Consider the following 15,048-nt stretch of genomic DNA (forward strand, 5'->3'; position numbering starts at 1 on the left):
ATTCAGTTTTAGTGTGACGTAAATAAAGTACTACTGCTAACATGCATACATGCTTGAATTTGCTGGCTTGCGTGTTTAATTTAATTTACAAAGGGTTTATAAGCCACTTTATGGAGAAAAAAACTACTTGTAAAACTCTGTAAAAGTGAAACAAGTTGCATGTATAACAACACTATCCAGCAGTCACGACAACTCCATTTTTACTACTAAATTATTATTATTCTGTGAAGTTTGTTCTTTATTAATACGAACACAAATCTGAAAACCTATTGGTTTTAAAGAACAGATTGCATAAATGACAAAAAGATTTTTAAAAATGGAGTGAAAAATGCATCCAGGATTACGGCAGCAAGAAACAAACTCACTATTCTCTTGCTTTAAAATATTTGATACGCCCTGGCAAAAATTATCATCTGCAATAAAAGCAAAAATAGAACCGCACCTTACTTACAACTCATTCTATCATATTTATATTTCTTTTAAGCATTTATTATTTTCAATTTGTGGCCATGATAGCCTGGCCGGTATGTTGTTGGACCCATGTCCAACAGGACGTGAGTTCGAATCAAACTGGCTGAAGACTCTCCATGTACAAAATGGTGACTGGACCTCCACGTTCCCATACCAAATCAATACCTCAGGGGGTACTGGATCGGTGATTAATCGTTCAAAGATAATGATCTGCGGATTAAGTCAAAATTATGACCTGCTGATTAATGGATGTTTTAAGAATACGTCCTTCTTGTATAACTGGGTGTGACGTATGTATATGACAACTGTCGTATTCTTAGCCCTAGATGGCTCTACTGAATATCCTCAACCTTAAACCTCGTTAATGAAAATAAGGCGTCACTCTTACTAGTTCTTTAAACTGGAATACCCATATTGAAAATATTATTAGCAAAGCGCAAGGAGCCTATAGATCTCTGAAACCAATATTAAACTATAATTCAAAACTATCTCTCAAAACAAAACGAACCCTATACCTCCAATGTATTCGACCGATCATCAGCTACGCAGCCCCTGCATGGAGCACAACCACTGTTAGTCAAAAAAAGAAACTAGAGATCACTCAAAATAAATTCCTCAGATATATCACAGGAGCCCCCAGATCCATGAGAATGAAAGATCTAAGACGAGAGTTAAAAATCAACAAAATAGATGAGCACATAGTTGAACTATGTGCAAGTTTCTTCAGAGATGCACTCTCTTGTCATACGTGCAATTACTTCAAAAATTTTGATTTTGAGCTCATCAAAGACAACATGAAATATAGCCCGGCAACCGCCTTTTTCCTATCCGACGGAGTTTTGTCCCGTAAATTTTGTAAATAGCTGTAAATACTTGTAAATAATTTTGCTCATTTATTATGTATTTCCCCTTTTCCCTGGGGCTATGTGGCTACTGTGCACCTGTGAAGCTCGGGGTAATACCTCGAAGGGAGGCGAGGCAGTCTGCCACAAAACCTCTTCTCTCTCTCTCAAACTTGTTTGTTCAATCTCACTACTTCATTTTAATTTTCTCTCAGTAAAAGATACTGAACCCCAACTTTCACCTCTCAGTTGCGCTTCGGCGATTTATTATTTATTTCCACTCAGATGAATTAGTTGGAGCCCCTAGCGGGGCTGATGCTAAGATAACCAACACATATGAGTATATGAGTTAATGAAAATAGAAAGCTATAAACTTCCGCAAAAAGCTCGTCGAACTATTCTATAAATCTACAAATTTTCAACTTGTTGTACAAAGTGTTTTTATGTTTATCGTTCCTTTTTCATGTCACTTTGTTGACTAACGTTTTGATGTAAAACAAACTGCTCAGTGTGGTTGTGATTCAAACGTTATGAACAAACTGGTTTTTTATGATTTATTTAATGATGATGTTTTAATTTCTGCAATGTTGTGTAGTAAATTTTGTCTGAAAATCATAAGTGATGGTCTGATCCAACGATTTCTTAGTTCTTATTTAATTTATCATTGGATTATAATGGAACTTTTATTAATATACAGGTAAGATTTCGTCTTTTTTTTCTTAAATGTAATAAGTTAGACTTTATGAAAATCGTAGTTTCTTCTATTGATTTAAAGTTAAGCAGTTTCAGGAGAAACTATTTTTTCTGCAATATACGTCTGATGAATATAATATACGCATAACAATCTTACTATGCAACTTTGCAGAGCTGTAAGAAAGAAGGAGCTTCGTACTACGAAGGAACAGTTACAATTGGTTAAACTACATTTCGTAATAGTTACAACTAATTAGAATAAGATATTTCCGCATTTGCATCTGAGACAAAAACTCTTTTAAAAATGCATCATATAATTTTATAACGATATTGAAATATTTAAGCATTTTATTAATGAGAACTATTTTCTATGTATAATAATGAATTACAGGAGTTGGACAAAATCTTGGAAACACTTTTTACCAGCTCTATTTAAACACTCTTTTTTTGCAGCAAATGTTTTTAAAGATTTTACATGGCCAAGCTGTTGATAATATTTGTAAAATCATGCTTAGACCTTTTAGAAATGTCATTTTCATCCTTGCAAAATTCGAATCGACCAAAATAAGAAGATAAAATAGTTAATAACTTTTGGCTAGCTTTAATACCAGCTATTTTGAAATCATTGTATAGGATTGCATTACTATTTATATTAAAATGCTTTTTTAATTATAGTGGTATTAAAAAAGGGAAATAAGCCTGTAAGTACCTACCCATTATTTTGGTCGATGCATGGTAAAAAGCATGGTAATTTTGCATGGGTAAAAAGGACACCAATTCTAAAAGCTTCAAGCCTTCTCTTTCAAATTGTGCCAGCAGTTTTACCGTATAATACCTTCCAAAACATTTTCTGCTAAAAGAATAATATTGGCATAGTTAATTTAGAAGTATTGCTATAATTTTGTCCAACCCCTGTATTTTAGTAACCGAAGAAATCTAGATTAAATAGTGATAACCTATATTTTTGTAGTTTTGGGAGAAAAAAAATTTCCGCCGCAGATTCTGCTGAAGTTTGTGGTTTCTTAAGAAAGTAGTGGACTAATATTTTATTGAGGTCTCGAAATAATTAAACAGAATGAAAGCTCTTGTTGGATATAATTGTTTACAGAAAAGAAGTTTAATTTATCTAACATGTAGTTTATCACTTTCTAGGTTATAGTCTTTTAAAAAGCTGTAGAGTTATGATTCAATGTTTCAATAACAATCTCTACTAATAATAACAAGTATGCGTGTTTTGCTAAAAGTTATAAATTTGAAACTTCCACAAGTTTAACAAAACAATGTCATTCAATTTCGAGTTTTTTTTTCCACCAGCAAGTTTTTTAGTTCCAAATAAAATAAATTCTCTAACAATAATTCGAATCGCACGCTTTTAATTATTAATTTAATTGTTAGTTTCTCTGTATCTAGATTTAGCTTTTATCAGAACTTCAAACTACTTTCATAAAATACTAACACAATTCATTCAATTTTAAATGAGAGGCAAAGAGAAGAAAATTTAGCACTTATAGCATGATGCATTATATTAAAAACTTAAACTTTTAGCGGAATTTTTAATCTTGCATTTTTTAAACGATTGAAGTTGGGAATAAATCTCAAGTAATGCTCAATTTAATTTCATTCTCTAATTGCAGTACTAAACAATATATATTCTTCTACAGTAATAATTTTATGCAATCCCATCCTTCTGACGCCGTCAGTGAAAATATTTAACTTTTACTACTTTTTTTTATTTTATTGATGCTTAGAATTACAATTAATAAAACTTTGCGCGATTATGTTGAAGAATTTATTGTGCATGATAAGTGAAACATGAAACAAACAAAAATTTGCCAGGAAATATTGAAATATGTATTATTCTAACGAGTGAAATATGCTACAAACTATTATGTTTACTTAGCATTACAGTCCTATTATTTTATTACATTATTACATCGTTTATGCAATAAAAATGTCATTAAAGTTATCATCATGTCAATTACGACAATCATGCATCAATTTAATAGCCTCACTTAAAAAAACGTTTCGTTTAAAAAACAAGCACATTTTTAATATGGCACTAATTTTTCCAAACAATTGGTATTTTGTGAATTTTATATAATTTTTGTACGATAACTACAGTTAAACTACAGTTGTTAAAAATGCATTTGTAACTAAAATATGAAACTGCTACAAATGCATTATCAAATATAAAACTGATACAAATACATCCTCAAATATAAAATTGCTGGAGATACATTTTTAAGTACCGAACTATAATTATGCAAAAAATTATTTAAACTTTACAGGATAATTGTTTGAAAAAGAATTAGTGCGAATATATTACTAAATATGTCCTTTAAACGACATATTTATGTAATGAAAATATTATATTGATTCTAAACACATTAAAATATGTGTTGTCAATAAACAAGCATACAAAAAAGGAAAAAAATTATAACAAAAAAGTAAGTAAAAAATGTGACTATACATGTATTGTAAAAACGTTTTAGTTTGTCGCAATACCAAACCTGGTGGCAACTACTTTTCTGCAGTTTGGTTTATGCGTTTTATTTCATATGTTTAATTGAACATTCAGAATTCAAACACAAAATTATAACTATTTTTTATTGAGATTTTCAAATATTAAATTTTAATACTCTAACATTTGTATTTATTCAAGCATTAGAATCCTAGACTTTCAAGATAAAAATGTGTGTTACCATTACTTTTTGCTTTGAAAAAAATTTTCTTGATGCTTGGTTTGGACTTATTCCTTATATTCTTTATATTATTCGGCGCGTTTACATTTCATTGAAATATTTTTCGGAGATAGGAAACAATTCAACAATTGCTTGAAAACGAAAACTCAATAAATAAAATATCAAACTCCCTTCTCAATTTGAGAAATATATTTAAAATTATCACGAAAAAATATAAATTTCTTGTGACATTGTTGAATGTATACATTCTAAATTTTCCCAAAAGTTTATTGAAACTCTTACGAAAGAATGCAACATTTTCTATTCGAAATTTTCGTTTTACAAGGAAATTTCACTGTAAAAAAAGTAAGTGCACCACAGTAAAAAATAACTTTCAAACTGTTTTGCCCTAAAAAAATAAAATCTCTCATTCCAACAAAAGGGGAAATTTTTACTAATAAAAAAAAACTTTTAACTTACAAGTTCGCTTTTTAATTATAACAAATTATATGAGTCGTGACATATGATTCCTATGAAACGTTTAGCTATGAAACAATTTTTATTTATGTTAAAAAATAATTTAGATGAGCTATGACAAATATTAACTCACCTAGACAATTGAAATTAGGAAATAATCATCGAAATTCCGATTCTTGTAACGAAATGCCTATTGTTTTCTCTTACTTTAGATCGTTTAGAAAAAAAAACATTTGAAAAAATCAAGACATTGGGGTTAGAGTAAATAGTTTTCGAAACTTCAATTCTTGTAAATTAGTGTCTTGTTGTATTGATTTTAAATTGTATTAAAAAAATTTTAGATGGGGTAAGCAAATTAAACATTTTCAAATATAGGTTATTTGACTGTTGCAATCGTATTTTATGCTTGAATAATATTACAAATTATTAAATAATCTTAACTTTTGTTTTCTTTATTCTTAAATAAATTTTCTTCCTTTTATTTTTTTTTAAAAAAAGACGTAGTTTCATATTTAGCGACCAAGAGAAAAAAAAGCTCTTCTATCACAAAATTAAAAATTATCTTAAAAAAGATTTAGAATTGTAAACGCCAAACTTTTTCGGAAGAATCTTTGCGTCCTCTTACAATCTATTTTATTTTATAACCATTGTTGAACAGCAACCCAAATTTTGAGTATACGACTTTCACTATTCAACTCCGTAGCGTTGTAAATTTGAACCCAACCCAGAAGAAAAGTAAACTCCTGGATCAAGTATTGGACAAACTAGCCTTCGTAAAAGAATTTTTAAAGGAACTAATCCTCATTTAAGTTATATAGAAAGAAAAACCTCCCATCGTTAAATATGTGTAGCCCGAATGCAAAAGGAATTCTAAACCATGATCCATCTACAACTGAGGATATTTCTACGTCAGCACTGCGGTCGGTTCTAGCCGGGAGCAGAATTCACATTAACCAGCCATCTCTGGAATTTAGTCCTAAGGCACCTAATTGGTAGGCGAATGTTTTATCCATTTGGTCACAGCAACTCCTTATAATCTATTTAATTTTAGAACCGTCATTGAACAGCCGATCCAACTTTGAGCTTACGACTACTTATGTTTAACTTCTTAGCCTTGTAATTTTGAACACAGTCTAGAAGATAAGGGAGCTCCTGGATCAAGTATTGGGAGAAATTTGACCTTCATGGAGGACATGTTAATGGAACCAGCCCGCATATGCGTTTCATGGAGAGGAAAACCACGAAAACCTCCCGCTGTTAGTCTGATGGCAGGAAGACTCTAACCCAAGATCTGTTTACTACTGAGGATGTTTTTACGTTCTTATAATCTATTTATTTCAAACACTTAAAATGCGTATTAAAAATAAAATAAAGGCATTTCCCTGTCAGTAACATTAAATATTTAATATATTTCTCATGCTGAGCAATTAATTCTGAAATTTTCATGCATTTAAACAGCGGCATTTTATTACAAAAAATATTTTAAAAGTCCGTTCTGTTTTAAATATTTTAATCTTATACTTTGAAATTAAATTCTCATTCCGAATTTATAGTTTTCTCATTCATCCAGACAACCTTTGCATCAATGCGCAATTTGACTTTCATAGAAAGCATTCCAGAAAGGAGAAAATTGTCTTCGAGCGGATTAAAAATTGTAAAGACCAGATTTTTGTTAAAGACTTCTTCTTTGTGTGTGCTACCCTCTATTTATTTCAAACACTTAGAATGCGTATTAAAAATAAAATAAAGGCACTTCCCTGTCAATAACCTTAAATATTTAATATATTTTTCACGCTCAGCAATTGAACTGGGAAATTTTATACATTTAAACTTCGGCATTTTATAACAAAAATGTTTTAGCAATGTTTTCTACTTTATACAATTCTATCTTATGCTTTGAAATTAGATTCTCATTCCGAATTTATATTTTTCTCAGTCAACCAGACATCATTTGCACCAATGCGCAATTTGACTTTCATAAAAAACATTCCAGAAAAGCAGGGAATAGAAGTGCGCTGGGAAAATGTTCGAACCAGAAAATGCAACAAATAAATTCTTAAGATATAAATCTATGTTCAATTCGTGATAGATTTTAAAAAAACAATAATAAATAAACGATATAACGTAAATCTTTTGCTTTTGCCTTCAAAAAATATCAGGTTTTAATATCACTAGAAAAATTTCAAAGTGCTCTTTTGCGCAGAAAAATATATTGCATTTCCTGCTTGAAATTGATTCTTTTCGAGAAAATTTTTGAAGTAGAAAAAAATTTTTCGCTGTAATAAAATCTTTCACTTTTGTGGTTTACAAGTGTTTTTACATTACTTAGTATTCGGAACTTCAAGAAGAGAAATTTTTTTGTTTCACGTAATTCTTTTGTTATTGCTTAAATTAAACCACATTCTTCCAATGATTTAAAATTCATATATATATAGTTTAGAGATGACTTAAAATTCAATAATTTGATAAATAATTTAAAATTTAAATATTGACTAGAGATGATATAAAATTTGATAATTTGATCAATGATTTGAAATTTATTTATAGATTAGAGATGACTTAAAATTCGATTATTTAATCAATAATTTAAAATTCATAAATGGATATATACATATAAAATATTGATCTGAAATTTAGTTTAGAATATTTTGCCATTTGTCTAAAACTATATATGAGAATGAAAGAAAAATAGTCTAATTAATATTGTTTAACTTAAGATGATACCATGCGAAAAGGAAATAATTATTTTATAATTTTTTATCACTTAATTTAATAATAATCAATTTTTTTTTTGTTTTTTAGAATAAAACAAATAATACTAACACAGGGATATTTAGTATTGTGAATTTCATTTTCTGTTGGTAATATTTAAAATAATGATTATTTTAAAATTAATTTCAAATATGAAAAACTAATACATATTTTTTCGATATTTTAACTCAATGGGTCATCACTGTCCATTCTGTTTTACAGAATCAATTCTTTTTTATTTATTATAAGCTTTATATTGCGGAATTTCTGCAAAAGAATAATTCCCATTTTTTAAAAAAAAAGCAGCAACAGGAGAAATTATGGCAATTTTGCCAGTTATTATTTCGATTCAGGATGAAATTGTTAAAAATTACAGGAGAGATAATTCCTGGAAACTTTCTATAAGCGAAATATAAGGCCTGTGTCAAATCCCACTCCTTATTTTTAGTGTATGTATGCATTAAATTTATATAAGATCTGCACCGGACTAAAAATTCTGGTACTGTAAATAGTACTGTATAGTAATGACGAGTTTCAAGTAAAAAACACTCTGGTAGATAAAATATACGGTATTTAAACCATTCATTTTGTAATTTTTCAGTTCATATGGTAACAATTTATTAAAATTATAGTTCTTGTTACCACACATTTGATAAAAGATGCAAAACTGAAAGTTAAATTCAACTGAATAAATGGTCTTTATGCCGTGTACTAAGGTATCATGGTAAAATTACCAAATGTTACCACTTTTACCAAATTTCTTCACGTATTGTAAAACAAAATTTTATTGATAATTTACTAAAATCATTACCAAAGCTCTTCGATGAAAATTACTAAGCTTTTGGTGCCAGAAACACGGTAAATTGTACCATATTTTGGTAGTTTTGACCGTACTTTTTTTCTCAGTGTAGGGATCAGGATATCGTATATTTTACTTTTCACGAATATTTAACATAATGATTATCTTAAAATATATTTAAAATTAATTCCATGGTTATTTAGCTAATAATATATTTTTGGGATATTTAAACGAAATGGGTCACTGTCATTCTTGTTTTACAGAACCGAAAATTTTTTGTGCATCTGTAGTTGGAGTATCTGCAACCAAACTCTTTATTTAAAAGATATAATAGTGACAAATATACTACAGTTTACTAGAAAAATCAATGCAAGTGACTAAAATTCTTTTATTTTTTGTATATTTTTGTATAGTATTCTTTTATTTACTTTTTTTTTCTTAGCTTTTTATATGTTCGTCATTTTTGTATGAGAAACTACATTTTGAAAAAAAAATTTAAAAAGTAAATTCCGCTTAATCAGTTTCCTAAAAATCTATTTTAGCTTTCATAGCATTAACATTGGACAGCAAAAAGTTGTCAACCCAATTTTCTCGAAATCTATCATGCACTAAAAAAACGATGATGAATACTACCGGAATATGGTAAATTTGCTTATTTTTGGCTCTATGGGAACATTATAAAGCTCGGGAATTTTAACCAAAGCACTTCGGTAATTATTTTGGTAAAGTGAACAATAAAATATAGTTTTTAATATGTGTCAAAAAATTTTTAAATATGATAAAATTTTGTAATTTTATCATTTTATCATTACCTTACAGAATGACATTGAAACTATTTATTCAGTTAAATTTATTTTTTAAATTTTGTATTTTTTTGCTAATTTGTGGTAATAAGAACTGTAGTTTTGAAAACCAGAATTCCCGGTACTCCGCTACCATATGAACGAAAAAAATAATAAATGAATGGTTTAATTACCGTATAATTTGGTTTTATCTACCAGAATTATTGTTTTTTTCACCAGAAAAGTAATTATCATACAGTAATTTTACCCGAATTTTTAATTAGTAATTTTTTTTTCTCACTGTGAAGCACTTTTTTTTTCAATTGCATAGCAGTGTAGCACTTTTGATAATTAAGATGAAAAATTCTTTAAAATATGGAGAAAATTTCACAAATATTTTTAATCAATAAAATATAGAACATTTTAATTGTATGTTCTTCATATTGAATGTTCTTCACTGTTTGGGATGTCAGCAAGGAATCAAATTTATTAAGCTATGCTTTTCCTTTAAAAATGCAAGGAATTTTTTTTATTTTTTGGGGAGAAAAAATAACACTTAGTACTCTTTAGAGAAGCAAAAAAAAGCATTTGTATTTGAAATAGTACCTAAAACATTATTTATTTTCATTTTTGAAAAACCAATGAACTTCAAGTGATACTAAAGGTTAAAAATAAAATTTAAGGTGTATATCAACATAAAAACTGAATAAGGAAATAATATTTGGAAAATATATATTTTCGATATTTAACTTTAATTTTTCTTATGAAAATTAAGAAGTTTGCTTTGCATTTTGATATACAACTCTTCAAAAGAATAATACAATGAAAAAAACTTTTTACAAACTTTTTGCAAACAGTAATATGCTAAGAGCAAATTATGCTGAAAACAAGCTAATGTATAGATAATTTTATTCAAAATTACTGAAAAAATTTATTATTCAAGCATCTTATCTTTCAAGCATTATTTTCAGCTTCATAAAATTAAAAACATCAGTTTTTTAAAGTTTTATATTTTAAAACTTTTTTTAAAAATGTCTTGCAGAAAATTTAACAAGTTTTGTATGTTTATTAAATAGTACAGCAGCATACAAAAAATGAAAATATTGCACGCATTTAAGCTTTAAAAAAACTTTTTAATGTATCCAAACCCAGCAACAGTTATTTTAATAAAATAAACATATTTTAAAATATATTATGTGCAAAAATGTAATCCAAGCTAAATATTGTACCACTTCTACAGTTTCTTTCCATTTGTTGAATTCTATCAATGTTATAACTCTTATATTTATACCTTTCACCAAGTTGAATTTCTTTTTTTTCTTTTTTTTTGGTAATGGCAAAGAAAAAAACTATCTGCTTAAAATCTACCAATATGAAGATGAATTCAGTAAAAGAAAGTTCTTTGAGAAGTTTCTCATTCTAATCACGGTATGAAAGACATGACTCCGAGAGAGGAAAGTAGAAATATCAGGGGAAAGGAAAGAGTAGTTGGAAAGCTTCCATCATTTCGTAAATTTTGAGCACATTTTTCATTTGAAATGGAATGATACAGCTCAGAAAGCAAATTTTGAGCCTGAATTGAATTAAGTGGGCTTAGAGCAACGTTGGGGACCCTTTTACTCCATGATTAATGGCTACTATAGACAATAAGATTTCATTATTTAAGAAGACAGCTTGCGCTAACCTAGATTGCTACAAATGGCTAGACTTAACCATTATTCATAGAAATCCCTCCCTGACGGCGTTTTTCCCTCTCCTGGATGATTTTTTCCCCTTCTTTGACGTAGAATATGGCAGCTTTTTACTGTCATCACTTTCTGACACATCATCATTTGGCTATTCATTACTATAGCCTGAAACTATTCAATATTTATACAGTCCTATTCATCTCCAAGCTCAATCAAGGCTTGAACAAAGATAAAAGCTATCAGATCTTCAGCATTATTTTGACAAAAATCCACTTACAGTAGGCATAGAGGAGGATTTAAATGTATAGAAACTTACAATACTCCTATTCTTTATAATGACACCTATTCAATCTAAAATAGAAAGAGTCGTTTTATCACAGGTATATTTCTCCCCTATTACTTAGCTTAATGACACATTTTGAGAAAGCATTTTTTCTTTTTTTATACATTTTTCAGTAAAATTTGTCTTTTTATAAATTTTCTGTCACAACAAAAATTCTTTATTTATTTTAGTTTGCTTTTAGAAACTTTTATGGATTGTTCAAGGAAAACATTTAAGTTTTAACATTTGGTTTCAAAATAGCTCAGCTCTTTAATAATATTCCCTGAAATTCCTTTATATATTTTTGTTTATATCATTGTAGACACTTATATGATTGTTAAAGGAAATGAATAAGTTGTAACGTTTATTACCAAAATAGCTCAACCTTTTGATAATATTCCCTAAAATTCTTTAACATATTTTGGTTTATTTACTGGTAGAAACTTACGAGATTGTTAAAGGGAACAAAATGAGCTGTAGCATTCATTCCCAAAATGATTCAGCTTTTTAATGATATTCCATAGAATTCTTTCCTTTATTTCGGTTAATTTATTCGTTTTTCGAAACTTTTACGAATTGTTAAAAGAAAAACAATTTAAGCTGTAACGTTTATACTAAAAATAGAACAGTTTTTTTATTATATTCCATAAATTCTTTTATATATTTTTGTTATTTTTTTTTGGAAAATTTTATGGATTGTTGAAGGAAAAATATTAAGCTTTAAAGTTTATTTCCAAAACAGCTTTTTTATAATATCACTTAGCATTCTTAAATTATTTCATATAAAGTTTCATTTTTATATAGGCTGATTTATGCAATCAGATTTATAGGCCATTATTTAGATTAGATAAGTTAACATTTAAACTCCCTTACGATATACAGAAAGTTCCGCAAGCAATATATATTCTTAGAATATTTTTCAAAAGTAAATTTAAAAAAAAAAAGAAATTATAATTAAAGCGTAAAGGGAGAAAAATATCAATTCTTGTCAAAATCACTAGTGAGGAAAATGAGATGGTTACTCGTAACTCATCTGATTATTTGATGAAACTTGGGCTTCTTCAGATTAAATCTCTGTACAATTCATTAATTCGGAAATCAAACAGATTTTAATTTTTTTAATCTGATCTTTGTCAGAAATATTTCCTTAGATTTTGATATCGTTTTTGTTTTGCTAAAACCCTTAATGTATGTGCTTTTTCGACTTCATTTTTGATGAGGATTTAAAATATATTAAGGGTGGTGATTAGGAAATACCTTTAAACTGGTTTTTTTTCATATTCAGTCCCATTGTTAGAAATTAAACATTAATTACAAGAAATATTAAAATACAAAACTAAGTAATATATTATGTTTCAAATTGTGTGATTATTATTTCTATGAAATGAATTTTTTATTATGGTCCTCTAGTTGTTTTGACATGACGAAATAGTAAAGCAAGGGGCTGGCTGTATGCATGCTTCAATGCCCATTTTTCATTGTTTTCTCATGAAAGACAAGTTAGGATTCAAAATTTGATATTTTTAGAGGAAATTCTTTTTTCTCGGTCAGAAGTGCTTCCTTGATGATAAGTGCAAGTTCAATGAATAAAATTAAAAATACACAAATTTTTGAAAAAATGAGATTCATACAGTAATAATATGAAATACTCTAAGTTCATATAGTAAAAAAATCTGGTAAAATTATCGCACTGCATGGTTATAACATCTCTGGTAAAAAATAATTCTGTGTAATAAAACTAAAATATATTTTATTTAAACCGCTAATTTGGTTTACTTTCTAATCATATAGTAATAGTTTACTACAAATTCAGGTTTTCGAAATTATAGTGCTTACTACCGCACATTAAGTAAAAAAAATACGAAACTGAAAAGTAAATTTAACCGAATAAGTGGTTTTTATACCATGCTATAATGTATCATGAAAAATTACCAAATTTTACCCCCTTTACTAAATTTTATCACAAATACTAAAACCATAGTTTAGTGTTAATTTTACTAAAATCATTGCCCAAACGCCGGTAAAAATTATCAAGCTTTTTTGTATTCCCATGGAGTCAGAAACAATGAATTTCACCATATTCTTGTAGTTTTGACCTTTTTTTTATCTCAGTGTACTGAACATAATTTGAAACACGTTGAAAAAATTGCCGATTTTTGCAGTTAAAGAAGAATATAAGAACAAAATAATAAGAATGTATGAACAAAATAATAAGAATGTATGAACAAAATAATAAGAATGTATGAACAAAATAATAAGAATATATGAAAAAATTTGAGAACCTTACTTTTTACAAGAAAATATTTTTGGTAGACTTCATAACTTTTGACTAAAAATGACCACTGAAAATAATTTTGATAGGTTCTTATTTATGGTGTCTATTTAAATCGTTCAAAACTACATATTATGTTTAATGTTGTATCAGCCTCTGACTATGAAATCTAGAAATGTAATGGGAATCTAGAAATCTAGAAATGTATATGGGGCTAATGTAAAACAGTGTGTTGAGCTAATGTAAATAAATCTGTGTATTGGGTTAATGCAAATACGTGTATTGGGCTAATGTTAATGCAAATATGTGTATTGGGCTAATGTTAAAGCAGTCTATCGGACTAATGTAAAGCTTTGTATTGAGCTAGCGTAAAGTATTGTATTGGGCTAATGTAAAGCAGTCTATTAGGCTAATATAAAGCAGTCTATTAGGCTAATGTAAAGCAGCGTATTAGGTTAATGTGAGGCAGTGTATTAGGCTAATATAAAGCAGTCTATTAGACAAATGTAAAGCAATGTATTAGGCAAATCTAATATTGGGGAAATATAAAGCAGTGCAAGTCCCATGTTAACAAATCGAAGGGGCTAATATGAAACAATGAAATCTGAAGCAGAGTGAAGGGCTAATGAAAAAAAGTTCATTGAGATTCCGTAAAGCAGCGCAAGTGAGATATTATCAAATCTTATTACAAAACAGTGATAGTTAACAGTGGTAGGAAACAGTGAATGGGGCAAATATGAGACTAAGTCCTTAAGATTTTAATGTTCGAATATTTGTTACTTTTTTTCCATAAACAGATAGACAAAACAAAAACAATAATGACAGTGTTTTTTGATTTAAAAAAACATATGGAACTCTTTTTTTCCTCTCTTACGCTCTTCTGAGTAAATTTACGCTGAACTTAATGCATGTATTTTATTATAAAATTCTAACAACATTTACATAATTCCCTTTTTTTCCAACATAAACTAAAATTTCGTTGGAGTTTTTGAATGGAAAATAAAATTCGCATCTAAAAATCCGTCTTTAATCAAGTTTTAAGATATCTGAAAAATGCGTTAGCATACATTTTCGACTAAACAAAACTTGAAAAGTAAATTTAATAATCAATGAAAAAATGTTGTTGGACGACGTAGCCTGAAGAGCAATGTATAAGTAAATGTTCTAAATTTGTAGTATTGTGCTCAAGATATTTTCCTTTCTGCTTTACGTAGAGGCGCATTATCAATCAATTTACCAATCCATTTGATTCGAGATATAGAAAGCAATG

General features: G+C 28.2%; 1 long non-coding RNA gene across 2 annotated transcripts in view; it reads left to right on the forward strand.

Moving 5' to 3' along the window:
- Window positions 1-1,667: 1,667 nt before the first annotated feature.
- Window positions 1,668-15,048, forward strand: part of LOC139427115 (uncharacterized) — a 114,053-nt gene continuing 100,672 nt past the window's right edge. For both annotated transcript variants that reach the window (XR_015430372.1, XR_011638260.2), the window contains exon 1: window positions 1,668-2,010. This is a non-coding gene — a long non-coding RNA (uncharacterized LOC139427115). The remainder of the gene's footprint in view (window positions 2,011-15,048) is intronic.

This window comes from Parasteatoda tepidariorum, chromosome 11, assembly GCF_982258835.1.
Source record: "Parasteatoda tepidariorum strain Cologne lab strain chromosome 11, Ptep-v5.0, whole genome shotgun sequence".
In the NCBI taxonomy this organism is placed as follows: domain Eukaryota; kingdom Metazoa; phylum Arthropoda; class Arachnida; order Araneae; family Theridiidae; genus Parasteatoda; species Parasteatoda tepidariorum.